The following is a 13,569-nucleotide window of genomic DNA, read 5'->3' as shown; positions in this document are numbered from 1 at the left end:
TGACACCATGATAAATAGAGCACTGACAACACCTTAAAATTTGTTCATTTCCAGCTGTAGTTCTTCAGGGTGAGCAACATGCTTCTGCCAACACTGAGCTTCAACAGGGCACCTTCCCCCTGATTCACACTGTCGAGTGTCCTGGGTCACTGATAAGAGCCTGGACCAGCCTTACTGGGGCCTTCCACCCCAGGAGCAGGATTTAAACTCAACCCTGAGCTGCCAGTGTCTGTTTAAGCAGTGCTTCCAGCTGCTCTCCACCTTAGGCACTGCTTATCTTTGGCCATGGATTCTTGCCCTCACATGGGATTCCTGGCATGGTGGTAGAGCTGTCCTGTCACTGTGGGTCTGTCTGGAAATCTCTAGGCTGTGTCTGACCCATTGACCAGTGAGCCTGGCCTCAGACTTGCCCTATCACCTTGAATCCACCTGATGGATGGAGATCCTGGTTAAAGCTGGCTGCCATCTCCAGAGCTGCCCTGCTCTCTGTGTCAGGTGGTGTGGGATGGGCCCTGCTGCCATCCCCAGTTCTCTTCCCCTTGTCTGGGCTCATACCTCTATCTTCAGACCTCATATCTTCTTCTGCTTAGGTAGTTCCTCTACATATAACCCCACATTTATTCGAAACCAGGATCTTAAGAAAAAATGTTCTTAAGCTCTTTTCAATTTAGGAGAACAAAGAATCATTTAGCATATATAAATTGCAGAAGACAGATGCATAATATTGATTACAAAGACAAAAAATAATTTTTTTACATTTTAAAACTGTAAAATGTTAGCAGTAAGAAGTTCTAAATACCCAATTGCTTTAATGCCTATGTTCCTTTGGTGGCTCTGTTGGATTTAGGGTATTTTATTTCTCATATTGGTGCACTAAATTTCTTCTAGTTTCTCCTAACCCTAGTATCTGTTTCTAATTTGATTTTTCAGAATACTTATGAGTCTGTATAACTAAAAATAATAATGTATCCAAGTATATAAATCAGATCACTAGAGGCTAAAATATGCCTTTATCCATCTAATCTCCTTGCTTCAATATCTGCAGAAGCATAATGCAAAAATACCACTGCATGACTTCATAAGTATAGTGCAAGCTAAATTGAAGATAATTTCACCTAAGCAAAGCATTCACAACAGAAATACAATTTGGCTATAAAAAAAGAGGGTATTTGGATCAGGGCTGTAATTTGGCTTGTTTTGAAGATGTTGAAAGGTGTATTACTTCAGTCAGGGAAGACAAGACATGCTATTTATAACTAAAGAATTAGAGCATGTTGTGTATGCTTAAATATATATTTTTTTTAACAAGTCTACTTATGTTCATGTGACTTTCTGCCAGCATTCAGGGTTATTCTGAACAGGGCTGGAAATATAAACTAACTGGAGTTGAAAGAGTGCTTGTGAGATGATAGACTCCACAAAATGCCAAGGGTCCTTGAGGACAATGAAGCAATAATAAAACTTGTGATTTGTTTTTGTAGCCTCTGCTGGTCTGGTGAGGTTTATTCATCCTAGACTTGCAGCTAAGATCAAAGGGAACCTTTAAAATGTTGGCATAAGGAAGAGGAAAGATTGAGCAATTTGCCAGGGGCTGCCCCATGAGCCTTTCTGAGGGCTGATGGGAATGCAAAGATAAATGAGAATGACATCAAGTGAAGTAAACTGTCTTTGCCCATGGCTGAGATGTAGATAACTGGGTTGAATAAGAGCTACTAGGACTTTCACAGCAAGGTTAAAGTTTAGGAAAGGGTCAGCATGCAGAATATCAATAAATAACACAGGATATCAAGGCATAGTTGAACTAAGTAGTAAAGTATCTTTGTGTCAGTACAATTTCCCCTGTGTAGGGTTTTCAGTGATCACTCCATTATAATTTTTTTGTACAATGAGTGAGTGTTCACTGTTTGTCTTCTTTTATCATTTTTTTAATTGACTCAGACTTCTATCCAGAGTACCATTTGTTTCTAAGCACAGAGGAAACTTGTCACCCATGAAAAGGTAGTCTAACTTCTTTATTGAAAGTTTCTTTAGGCTGGATTTGTGAGGAATTGTGAGGAATGACATACGTATAGCTGAATATTTCTTTATGTCCACTTTGAAAACTGATTCTAGATACATTGGAAGTTAGAGCTATGGATACATTTTTGAATTAAATTTTTAACTTCCTAAGAATCCTTGTTTTGATGGCTTAAATAACATTCAAATTTGAGAAGTAATTTCAGCCAGTTGCCCTCCTGCCACACTGAATTTGGCTCAGCATCCTCTATGCATGGTCCATGCATGAGGAAACAGGAGTGTGGGTTTCCAAAGTTGGCAGTCTGTTTTGTGCTGAATTCCTGTGGCTTGTGAAGACAGATGACAATACACATGGACAGAAACAAACCAACCCCAGTCATACTACAGTCAATATTTATTTTTAGACTGTAAGCCTTCCTGTATTAAGTGACTGGTATTCTTAATTGGCGTCACACCCTTCTGATGTCTGTGGATTATGTTATTCTTCCCCATAGCCACTAGAAACCACCAAACCATCTGCAAGTTGTAGTTGGAACATGCTGGAATCTCATAAATTCATGAGTTTCATATTTCTCCTTTGTTATCCATTGAACCCTAGCTCTGGGATTTTTATTGACTGTCTGGTCCTGTTTGCTGCATGCCCAAAACAATGTGATGCAAGACTGGCTGAGGCAAATGCAGGTACATACAGAGGCTTGTGGATGGGTACTTGAAACTTCACTGGGAGATGGTCAGGACTTTGTAAAGCAACCCCTCTGTGAGCACTACACAACCATTTTTGCAGCAACACTGCTAGTTCCCCTACTACCCCCACAGGAGGTTCAGGTGGGGCGGGGGAAGAGACAGTGTAATCCATCTGTCCTCCTCACCATGGTGTTGCACCTGGAGCCATGAAATAAGCGTCACATAGCATTAGAGGGGTTTTCAGCAAATGTTCAGCTCTGCAGAACTACTGCAAACTAGTGGTGGCTGTGGAAGATCAGGCCATCAAGATTGCTGGCTGGAGATATGTAGTGGGATGACTGTGTACTACAACCAAATGCCTACCTAGCTGCCCCCTCATTCTCCTTGTCAGCAGGATGAGAGGGCAAAATGAAATAAAATGAAAATCTTAGAGGTTGAGACAAAATCCAGATCACTTATCAACTACAATTACAGGAAAAATGGATTTAGTTAGGGGAAAATAATTTATTGCCAATTAAATTAGATTTGGATGGCCACAAACACAGGAAATGAAATAACACAGTGAGCAATATAGAGGGGATAGGGGATTGTAGTCACTTCATAACAGTTACTATCTGCTGCTCCTTCCTCCTCATTCTTGTCTCTGCTCCTGTGTGCCCTCTCTACAGGCTGGGGTTTCCTTCAGGGCTTCTCCACCTGCTCCAGTGTGGGCTTCTCTCTGGGTTCTGTGCTCTTTGGATGCCTGGAGGACCTTCTTGTCTTTCCCTCCTTCTCTGACCATGGTGGTTGCAGGGATTTTTCTTCCCCTTTTTTCTTGCTGCCTGACAGAGTTTTGCCCTTTCTTCAATTTTTTATTGATTTATTTATTTTTTCCCCAGAGGTACCATCACCTTCTCTGAGGGCTCAGCTGTCTGGTTTGTGGAGCCAGGAGGAATCAGCCCCAGCCTCCACTCACAGTGGCCATTCCCACTGCCACCTGATCCAAGGTGTCTGACAGGGCACCCTGGAGCACATGGGTCTGCCCAGCCCATGGCTGGCTGCCCGTGGAGTCAGTGTCCTGTGGGAGCCCTGCTGCTTCATGCAGGTTCTGGCTAGGAAATGTTGGCAGCTCTTTGGGGTTTAGTGAGCTAGTCCCTGCTGCCCTGTGAAAGTCAGTGAAGCTCCAGCTTCTCCAGAATAAAAGTGAAGTCCTTGATCAAAACCTGGGTTCTTCGTGAAGAAAGGCTTGTGATGCTGGGGTCCAGCATGGTGTTGGGTTTTTTGTTTGTTTGTTTTCCCCAGGTGCCTTAAGTGAGAGTGCTGGTCATGGCCCTTGTTATTCTGGGAGACTCTGATCACCTGATCATCATTAGTCTTAATTGCTTGCTGCTGATTTCAATCACAGATACAAATTGGGTGAGTATATAAGCAGCTGCAGAATAATAATGTGATGGGGCTTGGGGGAGGTTTGTTTTGGCTTGTGAGAGGACTTAAGGGTTGGTGAGATGAGGGTTCTATAAGAAGATGTTGAGAGAGTCTTGTCAAAACTACTGAGGACACTTACTATGAGTACTGGAGCTGATTTTAGTGACTTCTGGAGTTATGGCTATGGTATGTATTTCTTAGTGCTTTATGAAGCTGTCTGGTGTTAACAGGAATGTTTCATGAAAGCATTTTGGAATATTATTTCTTGACTATTTTTATGAAACCATAATTGGTTTTGTTAGAGGTTAAGATTTTTTTTGGTATGTGAGTTATTTTCTGCAATCTTTATGAAAAGCTTGTGTGTGTGTTTATTAGAATTTTGTCTTCAACTTTTATGCTCCATTTATATTGTAATAAAATATTACTAAAGTTGAAAAGATAATAGGGATGTAGTCTGGTGAGTTCTTAATGGATATTTTTCACAAAATTAACGAAATCTTTAGGTGAAAACAGCTTATTTGTTTAGTAGTGTTTTAATGAGAATTTTAATAAATATCAATTTGAGCATTTTTCTTCAGTGTTTCCACAGAATATTGGAACTAGTTTATGAAGTGTCATGGATAATGCTCTGGAATTATTTATAAATATTATTTAATGAGTTTATATAGGGATTTTTTGTGTTTGATAGCTTCAGCCAGTTTTGGTAGTTCTGGCTATTGTGGACCTTGAATGAAAATATTGGTATCTTCTCATAAATACAGATACATATATGTACCTACACAAATACACTAAAGTTATTAGTATTTGTTCTTTAGCTTTACTAAATGGAATTCTTACAGTTTTTGTGATTGTTCTGGGGCACAATCCCAAATGTTTGTGTCAAATCTACAGCAGTTAAAATACTGGAAGCTGGAAGTAGCAGAGTTCACGTTTAGGTACTCAGTACAGGAATATGCCAGTGCTAGGAATAAAAAGGTGCTGACAAAGGTTTCTACTGTGCAACTTGCTTTCAGCTTGGCCTGCTGCAGGAATGTGGGTCAGCTGTGGCAGAGAGCACCAGCGCATAGCTGGAGGCACTGGAGGGCTCTGGGCAGTGCCAGGGGCTGGTGGGAGGCAGGAGCTCGCTGGGACCAGCTGCTTCCAGCACTGAGGGGCTGCAGCAAGCTGCTCGTGGAGAAGCAGAGTCTTTGCCTGGAGCATGGTCTCAAGCCAAGTGGTCTTTTTGTTCCTGAGCTCCTTGCTGTTATTTTCCACTGAGCCCTGGCTCAGAGGAAGGCTCTCTGCAGTGAGCTGTTGAGCAGTCAGGCTGTTGGCTCTGTGGCTCTGGTGGGTCCTGCTGTGTCGCTTCGCTGCCTTCTTGGCAGGTCCAAGCTTCCTTGCTGAGCTGTCTGGACCTCAGACTTTGGGGGGCATCTTCAGTCACATTTTTCCCTTCCTTCTCTCAGCTTCCCCTGCAGATCCCTGTGCAGTTTTTGAAATACTGAAAGGCAAAATGTTGCATCATTCGATACAGTGTCCACAAGAGAACTGGAAGTAGCAGATGGTTGTTATTTTTTCCAATTTCCAGCACAAATTAAGAAAAAAAATCTTTTATTTGAACTACCGCCCCTTTGGACTTTTTCCAGTATTGAGACTAAAGATTTTGGGTTTTAATATCTCTTCTCTTATGGCTTGTATTTGAAAGAAAATTTACCCCTTGTGTCTTTGTATGGTATGCATTTGTATGCTTCTGTATGGCTGTTCAGGCAAGCTTGGTGCTGAGAGGGGCAGCAGGGTGGGGGCAAGCTTTAGCGTGAGGGGAAATGTAGGAAGGGCTCAGCTTGCATTAATGAGGTTGGCAACAGTGTAGGAATATATTTTGAAGAATTTTTTTTTTTTATATTAAGGAAATCAGAGGGTTGATTGTTTAGAAGTAAAAATGGGTACAAAAAGATACAGAACAAGATAGTTTGCCAGACTACTTCCCCTGAGGTACAGAAAAAGCACAGTGGTCTAGTCTAGAGCAAGTGGTAGGGCAGCTCTGCTTTGCAATGTCATTACCATTATGTAACACTATTTCTTAAAATTCCATTTGATGTCTTGGGGAAATAAGGTAAAAATACAGTTCTACAAGAAATGGCTTGAACAGAAGGGGCTGTTTGCATCTTGTTCCTACCACATAAATACCTCTCTATTTTTGCAGATTCTCATGTGAATGCAAATCACTGTTCTCCCAAAAGAATCTCTTCTGTCTATTAATGTATTGTGTGACATGAAATATCCTTTTAGAATGCTGTAAAATACACTTACTAAGGTGCTGTGATATATGTTTTGTACTGTGGAAGGGTGCAGTGCTATGAAATGCTCCTCCCTAGTTCCAATGTGCAGTGGAACCTGTCCCAGCCTGCACAAACAAATGTTTTCTAACAAGGGTTTTAGACTGCCTCTGGCTCTTGTGTTCATCTGAGAACTGGAGTAGAAGTTGAAGTCTTTCCCCCATCCCCAGCAGTTTGTGAATCCCTATCCTCATTGACCTGTGTATTGTGGCTCTCATCTGTGAGGGGATTCTATCTGTGCCCTCTGATATTGACCAGCAGCTTCATCCTTGCCAGAAGTCTGCCTGTCTTTTTATGATTTGTTCTTGGCTGTCTTAGAACTGTCATTCTGTTCTTTGATCTGGAGGACCTTCCTGTGACCCCTTTCAGCCACTCCATTAGCAGTAGCTTGGTATGGGCTCCTGTTGTGTTATTTTTCTGAAAAGCTGCTTTTTTATAACGCCACAGGATAAAGAAGAATGTTTCAGCCTGACTCCTGCTGAATGTGGGAGTGCTGCAGTGCTGTGGTGATGACTGTGGTTATAAATGATTGCAAATGGATTTCTCCTGCCTGCATCGCTGTGGCTATGGAGCAGCAGCCAGCCTAGAGGTACCTGTGCTCTGAGCCACCCCCAGTGGGATGTGGAGTACTATGTGGTGGTAGCAGATGTGGGTCTAAACCATCACGGCTGACTGCTGTGCCATGGTAATTTTATAAGCAGGGAATTTAGCGTACTCCAAGAGGAGCTTCAGAGGCAATGTCGTGCCAGATAATCTGCCTGAGGAACTGTGTTCACACATAACTCAGTGGAATTATATTGAAATTTATGCCAACTCTTTTCCTCCCCTTTGACCTGAGTGAGCTCTTTGAATCACAGTTAAGTCAGCTGTGACACTAGAAAGTGCCCCTTTGTTTTTCTGTATTTCTGCAGTTGGGCACAGCAGAATGTGTGCTGTGTGATTTGAAGGAGGGACTTATTCTGGCATTTGATGAGGTTTCAATGTAATCTGCTGCTGTTGGAGTAGTCCCTGGGGGATTGTGTTGGTGCTTGGCTAATTTGCAGAGGAGGAAAAACATGCAGATTTACTCTGCCTTTCTCACAGAGGATATTAGGATTGTTTGGATTGTTCACATAAGGAGAAGTAAGCATTTTGTATGGAGACCTTTGTGAAGTGCTTTAAAAAAAGTTCTTCTGTGGAACTTCTATGCAGAGACTGATTTATGTGAAGAAACAAAGTCCCCTGTATAGGGAGTTCTTGTTTTCTAAACCAAAGACAAAAAAATTAGCAGTACTTTGAGTAAGTTCAGGGGAAAAGATAGGAATCTAAACCAATTAAGAGCAGCTTAATGATTTGTCCATAGCTGAGTCAGTAGGTAGCTACTCTCAGCTGTGGGTAGGCTCTTTCCAAGGCCATGCTAATACTCTAAACCTGAGGGGTTTTGATGCTTTGACTGTGTGACTACTGGCTTAGCTTTTTGTTCTCAACAACAGGGATCTTTTTTGACATTGAAATAATTTTGTGGGGGAAGAAAGAAACCCAAATATGAAAACCCCAAGCACAAGCAACTTTCTTATTTCTAGCATCCATTACATGCTCTTCAAAATGTTTCTGGCATTTCCAGAATTTACATAACTTGTAAATGCCTTTGTTAGGTAAGTTGTTTCTGTTATCCTACATCAAGGATAAACTTTTCTTGTGCTGTGAAGTAATAACTTTTAAGTAAAAGGATACAAATATCTGAATAATATAGCATTCTATTCTATATTATCCTAAATCTTTGGACACTTTGGAAACTTATTGAAAGTTTTTAGGCTGTTTTCCCAAGTACTAAGCAGGTCAAAAAGAAATAAGAAGCAAATGGAAAGCTGAAGAGTGTGGCTGTGTTCTCAATTACTGATGTCAAGAGGTATCTCAATGTTTGGTTTACTAATAGCCTTTCTCTGTATGTGGAAGAGCATGTAATTTTTTCAATACATATTTATTACGACTGCCTATTGAGAACAACACTGAAATACCATATCTCATTTTGCTGTGAATGAGGGCAAGAAAGCCTTTCAACATGGTTTGTTATTTATTAGAGAATAGAGCTGTACAAATTATTTTATGAATTCTGATTAGGAAAGCTTTTTTAGTTATATGTACTGTTTGTCAGCCAGTCCCAGCTTCTGAAAACCCTCTTGTAACACAGAGGTCACTTAGTTCTTTTTAGGTAGTTGTGTGAAAGTGATGCCTTGAGAAGGTTGACTTAGAACAGAGACTAGACAGAGTTAAGAATAAAGAAGGTATTTATTGAAGAGCCTTAAAGGATACACCTTGGGCAGTACAGGAGCCTGGCCAGGGCTACACCCAAGATGGATCCAGAATGGTCACAAAATAGATGTCTGGTCACGAGGTCTCAGATTTTTATAAGTTTTGGTCCATCTGCATATTGGGGTTAATTGTCCAGTCACAGCTTCAAGTTATGAAGTCCAATCCTTCTTGTTTTCTCTCTTCAGTCCACTGTTGTTTATGCTTTTGGGCCTGAAACTTATGTTTGTTCTTGGTGTCAAGAGAGGAAAGGAATTGTTTTGTCTACCTACTCCGTGAAGAGAGCTCATTAACACTTAATATAAAGCTCTAAACTACAGACCTAGGCAGCACGGAATCTGAAAAATATGAAAGCTAAAACTTAAGGCATCAAAAGGACTCAGAGTGCCTGGCCCAGTTTGTTTTTGATTGGACAGCTAACCTAGGGTAGGATTTGAGTTCTAAATGCAGTTGCTAGTTTTCAGGGCCTTGGAATTTGAAGCTTCTGCTTTTGACAATGTTGTCCTGTCTTCTTCCACCCCAAACTCCAATGTCACCTAGATTGCTCTGACAGGTGAATATCCATAATTTTGATGAAATACATTAAAGATAAATTGTTTAAGACACATCCCCCCAATTCATTCTGCAATGCTATCATTAGAAACTATGGCTGGATATATGTGGCATCATTTCCTATGCCTTCATGGAATATGAGGAATAGAAATTATATTCCTAAAAAACATCTTCATTTTATGTCATATCTCAAACTTTGTGTGTGCCACTGTGCCAGAGATATTTGAGCATGCCTAAAAGGTCTTAAGGAATTTGGGGAGTGATCTGATTTTCACAAGCCACGTGATCCATCCTATGTCTGTCATACTGTACTGTAGAAAATGAAAATTAAGAATATGCTTATATTTAAAGAGATCTGGCTATTAGCTTTCTGCTACTTTTCATGGAAAGCTATGCTGTTTTGTGACTTTTGAGAAGACCAGTTTTGAGGTTGGGTGTGCAAGGTGGTGTTTAGAGATGGTTATTCCTGTGGCAGTTTGATACATTAGCAAGTAAATCATGTGGAACCTATGAATTGTAAATTAAAATATTGACTGTTTCTGATTTCTTTTTACTGCCTCAGATGCACTTACATCTGGATCCATTTACATGAAAGAATCTACTACATCTGTAAATCCAGTTTTTTAATGTGTCACCATTTCTGTAAGGAAAGACGTTGTTCTTAAAATGGAATAGGGTTTTTTTGCAGTAAATATTACTTGTCACCTGTCTGGTGATATTGGCTAATCAGCTGGCTTTGACAGTCATTGTTCCCTTCCTTCAGATGTGGAAGTGTGTGTGTATTGCCCACACAGCTGTTTCCAGCTGTCCTGGGGAAGGCTGCAAGGCCACTTGGCAGTGAGTGTGTCCTTGGCTCAGGATGTGTGCAGTTGTGGGGGTAATTGTCATTGCACCAAGATCATCTGATAAACCAGAACTCTGAGAGAACAAGAGAAGGTCTAAAGGATTGAAGGTCAAGGCTTTAAAATGCTTAGATGGGCAATCTGCAGTGGAATGACATTGCTTGCATGGGAGGAGGTTGCAGAAAATCTGACTGCCTTTAATGTCAGACCTGTCCAGGCCCCAGTGGGAAGCTGTTCCCTACAGCAGCTGGATGTGTAAAGCAGCTTGAGGATGCCTGACTCCTACAGGATATTGGCTTTTAAAAGCAAATAATTACATGTTCTGGGTACCATAGTCAGGAACACCATGAAAAAAATGTTCTGTAATCGTTTGAATACAGCAATCACTTATTCAAGTACTTTATATTTAGGTCCTAATGAGAAAATGGCTGCATGTTAAATTACATAAATCCACTAAGTGAGAAAATGATAATTTGAGGATTATCTTTGGAATGGATGTCTATTTTGTCAGATGCAGAGATGCTACCTGAAGTTTGTGCTTTGGCAGGCAGTCATTCTTTAACTGTGGTATTTTAACAGTTGAGTTACTGCTTCTTTGATTGTGGCAGCTGGCAGATATTTCATTATCATTAATAGCTGTAGGTTGTGGAGACCCATATATTTTTCACTCATTAAGAATTTAACATATTTCTATTTGCCTCATGGGGTTGCTAAAACCTTTTGATGAAGGACTGAGTTTAACTTTTTCTTTTGTAGCATGACAATAGAACATTTGAGAACTGTTTTTTTCCTAAGGATAGATCAAAAACACTATGTAGAGATTCTTAATCATTCTCCATCTCTAGAGATTTGTAAATGAATTTTGTGGAATTCTGTGTGCCTTTTTCCTATGAAATTTTACAGAACTTACTTGTGTACAAGTTACATTTAGACCTTTGGTCAGAGAAAAATCAGTGTACTTGTGCTAAGTTCAGTAAAGCTATGTAGATTTCTACCAAGTAAGGATTAAATTTAAGCAGTCTAATATTTTCAATATGTTTTAGAGTTTTTTTAAAAGAAAAATTTAAAACCTGGTTATTAGTTCTTATCACTCAACAGTGCATGTTTTTCTTTGTCTGCAATTTGCTCCCACATATGCTTATCAGAACCTTTGAGTTGCTCCTATTTAAGCTGCCACCTTTCTGGAGAGATGCAATGCTTCCAAAAGAGAAAAAGGAGCAAGAATCACTTCTTTGCTGCATCCCAAGTGGTTTTCTGGGTTGGTGACACCCATTTCTTCCTGAGGGTGTGGGTGCTGGATCCCCAGCCATGCAAATCAGAATAGTGCTTGTTCTGAGCTTGGTGTGGCTGCAAGTTGTATAGTTGGTCCCACATTATTCTTAAGACCATGAGGCTTAAGCTTAAAAGATCTCAGGAAACATCCCTTTGGCAACTGCTAGTATGAAATTTAAATCCAGTATATGCGTTTTCATTTAAGTTAAGGCTGTTGCTTTTCCTGGCTCTGACTGCTTTTTCTACTTTGGTAGATTTTCAGATGGCAGAGCTAGGCTTAGAGTTTCTAGGTGTCTGTGGCCATCCATTTTGGCTGTATCCAGCACAGATATAGTGATGCTGCTGGGATTTTCCAAGCAGTAGCAGTCCTCAGGTACTGCCCTTGATGTAGTGTGCTGTGGTTAAGCCCATGCTCAGGTTTTCTATAAATACCCTAAGATCTGGGCATGGCAGAATACCTGTCAGGTATTTGGGAACAGGAATTCACTACAGGTAGCAAAAACAGGGGACCTGTAACCACGAGATGGAGCAGCTCTCAATAGACCATTGCTGGTTTGGAAATCTCCAGTGTTCCTTTGCAGATTCAGCTACGTGTATTCCTCACCCAAAAAATTGCCTCTTCTTGGCCTTTAACCATTCCTATTTGTTAAATTGTGTCCTTTACATGCTGTTTATTTTATAAGCATTTCTTGTGATCACCTTCCTTGTACTTTCCCAGTTCTATGCAATGTAATCACATATCAAAAATATAATTGATGTTTTCAAGTTGGCAACCTAGAGAAGGAGCTGAAAGGTGGAAGAACTGACTTTTTAGAGTTGTTTCTTGAATGGGCTTTGGTGTCTGGTCAAATGTGGTTTTGTGTGTGTAACTTCAAGCTTCTTTACATGGTCTAATATCCCAGAACTAGGTCTTCAAACTTGACATCCTTGGTGTTTTAATGTCTGAAATACCTGTTTAAGGGTCACAGTGACACTCTTATACACCATTTTATATGGTAATAGATCTGGATTTATGGAAGAAATTGTCATCTCTGGAGTCAAAGCATTTATTTTCTTGATCCTCTTCTTTTGTGTGAAGTCTAGTCTACACTTTTATGTGTCAGTGTGTGAGTTCAAGTTAATTACATTGACCTTTTGCTGGACAGATGGCTAAATAGATTGCAGTAGTTATAAACCCTTTTGTACTGACATGTTTTCCTTATGTCCATAATAACATCGTGTTATAGGGTGCTTTTTTAAAATCTAGTCCACATTCAGCCATTTCAGCTGAACACTGTCACTGTTAATATTAAAAAAATTCTGATTTAGTCAGAAATGTTTTCCTGTGATCAGTTACTCCTCGTAGCATCCCTACAGGTGCTTTTGCCAATAAGTGATTGCTTCCATGTGACAGGAGAATGGCTGTCCTTGTAGTTAAGGATAGTGACTGCCAGCCCTTGTGTACAAGCTCAAGATCATGAATAAGTGCCTCATGTTTCTATTTTATTTCCTCCTAATTTAATGTTCCTGTTGATAGCTCTCATTTCAAGGGTTATCCACCTTATACCCACTGTACAAGTTTATTGCTATGCACTAGCCTACTGATTACTTTCCTTCCCCACAATTTTATTTCATTGAGGGTGTGAGTTTAAAGTATTTCTGAGTTTTAGAACATTTCACTAAGGGTTTACTTGTTTGTTACAAATCCTGCTAAGAGTCATATCTGATAGTCTACATCTTATGAAAGAGTTTAGAAACCGAGGCCTCCAACTATAATTACTGTGAGGGTACAGAATACACTGAACAGCTCCTTTTTGCCATGAAGAAGTTATTTGTTTTGTAATGGATTTCTTAAAATGAATTGGGATACAAAGTTTCTTTGCTGTAAAAGACACTTTAAATTTTATTTTGAAATCTGAATCAAATGAAAACCTCAGTATATTTGAAAGAAGTAGTTTTCTGGAATTGCTTGTTTTGGAATAATAAAGATTGTATGACCAGGTTATAGGAACCAGATGCCAGGGCTATTATGTGTTTGACCTTGAGCATCGTTGCTGTCCAAAGGAGAGAAGTTTTCTGGAATTGCAGCAAAATGCCACCAGGACTCAGACACGCAGAAGGTGCAGAATTCTGCAGGCTGTGCTCATGTGACTGCTAAAAGCTCTGCTGGGGTGTCTGGGGGCTCGAAGGTGGAAGAGGAAGCTGGCCTTGGCTGT

The 13,569-nt window shown here is 40.3% G+C and overlaps 1 long non-coding RNA gene across 2 annotated transcripts in view; it reads left to right on the top strand.

Annotated features, from left to right (window-relative positions):
• The first annotated feature begins 4,131 nt into the window (after positions 1-4,131).
• Positions 4,132-13,569, top strand: part of LOC147651627 (uncharacterized) — a 52,016-nt gene continuing 42,578 nt past the window's right edge. For both annotated transcript variants that reach the window (XR_015273723.1, XR_015273724.1), the window contains exon 1: positions 4,132-4,290. This is a non-coding gene — a long non-coding RNA (uncharacterized LOC147651627). The remainder of the gene's footprint in view (positions 4,291-13,569) is intronic.

Source organism: Cyanistes caeruleus, chromosome 9 (assembly GCF_971803275.1).
Source record: "Cyanistes caeruleus chromosome 9, bCyaCae1.hap1.1, whole genome shotgun sequence".
Taxonomy (NCBI): Eukaryota; Metazoa; Chordata; class Aves; order Passeriformes; family Paridae; genus Cyanistes; species Cyanistes caeruleus.
The sequence above is the reverse complement of the archived record's forward strand: the minus strand, read 5'-3'. Positions and strand labels throughout refer to the sequence as shown.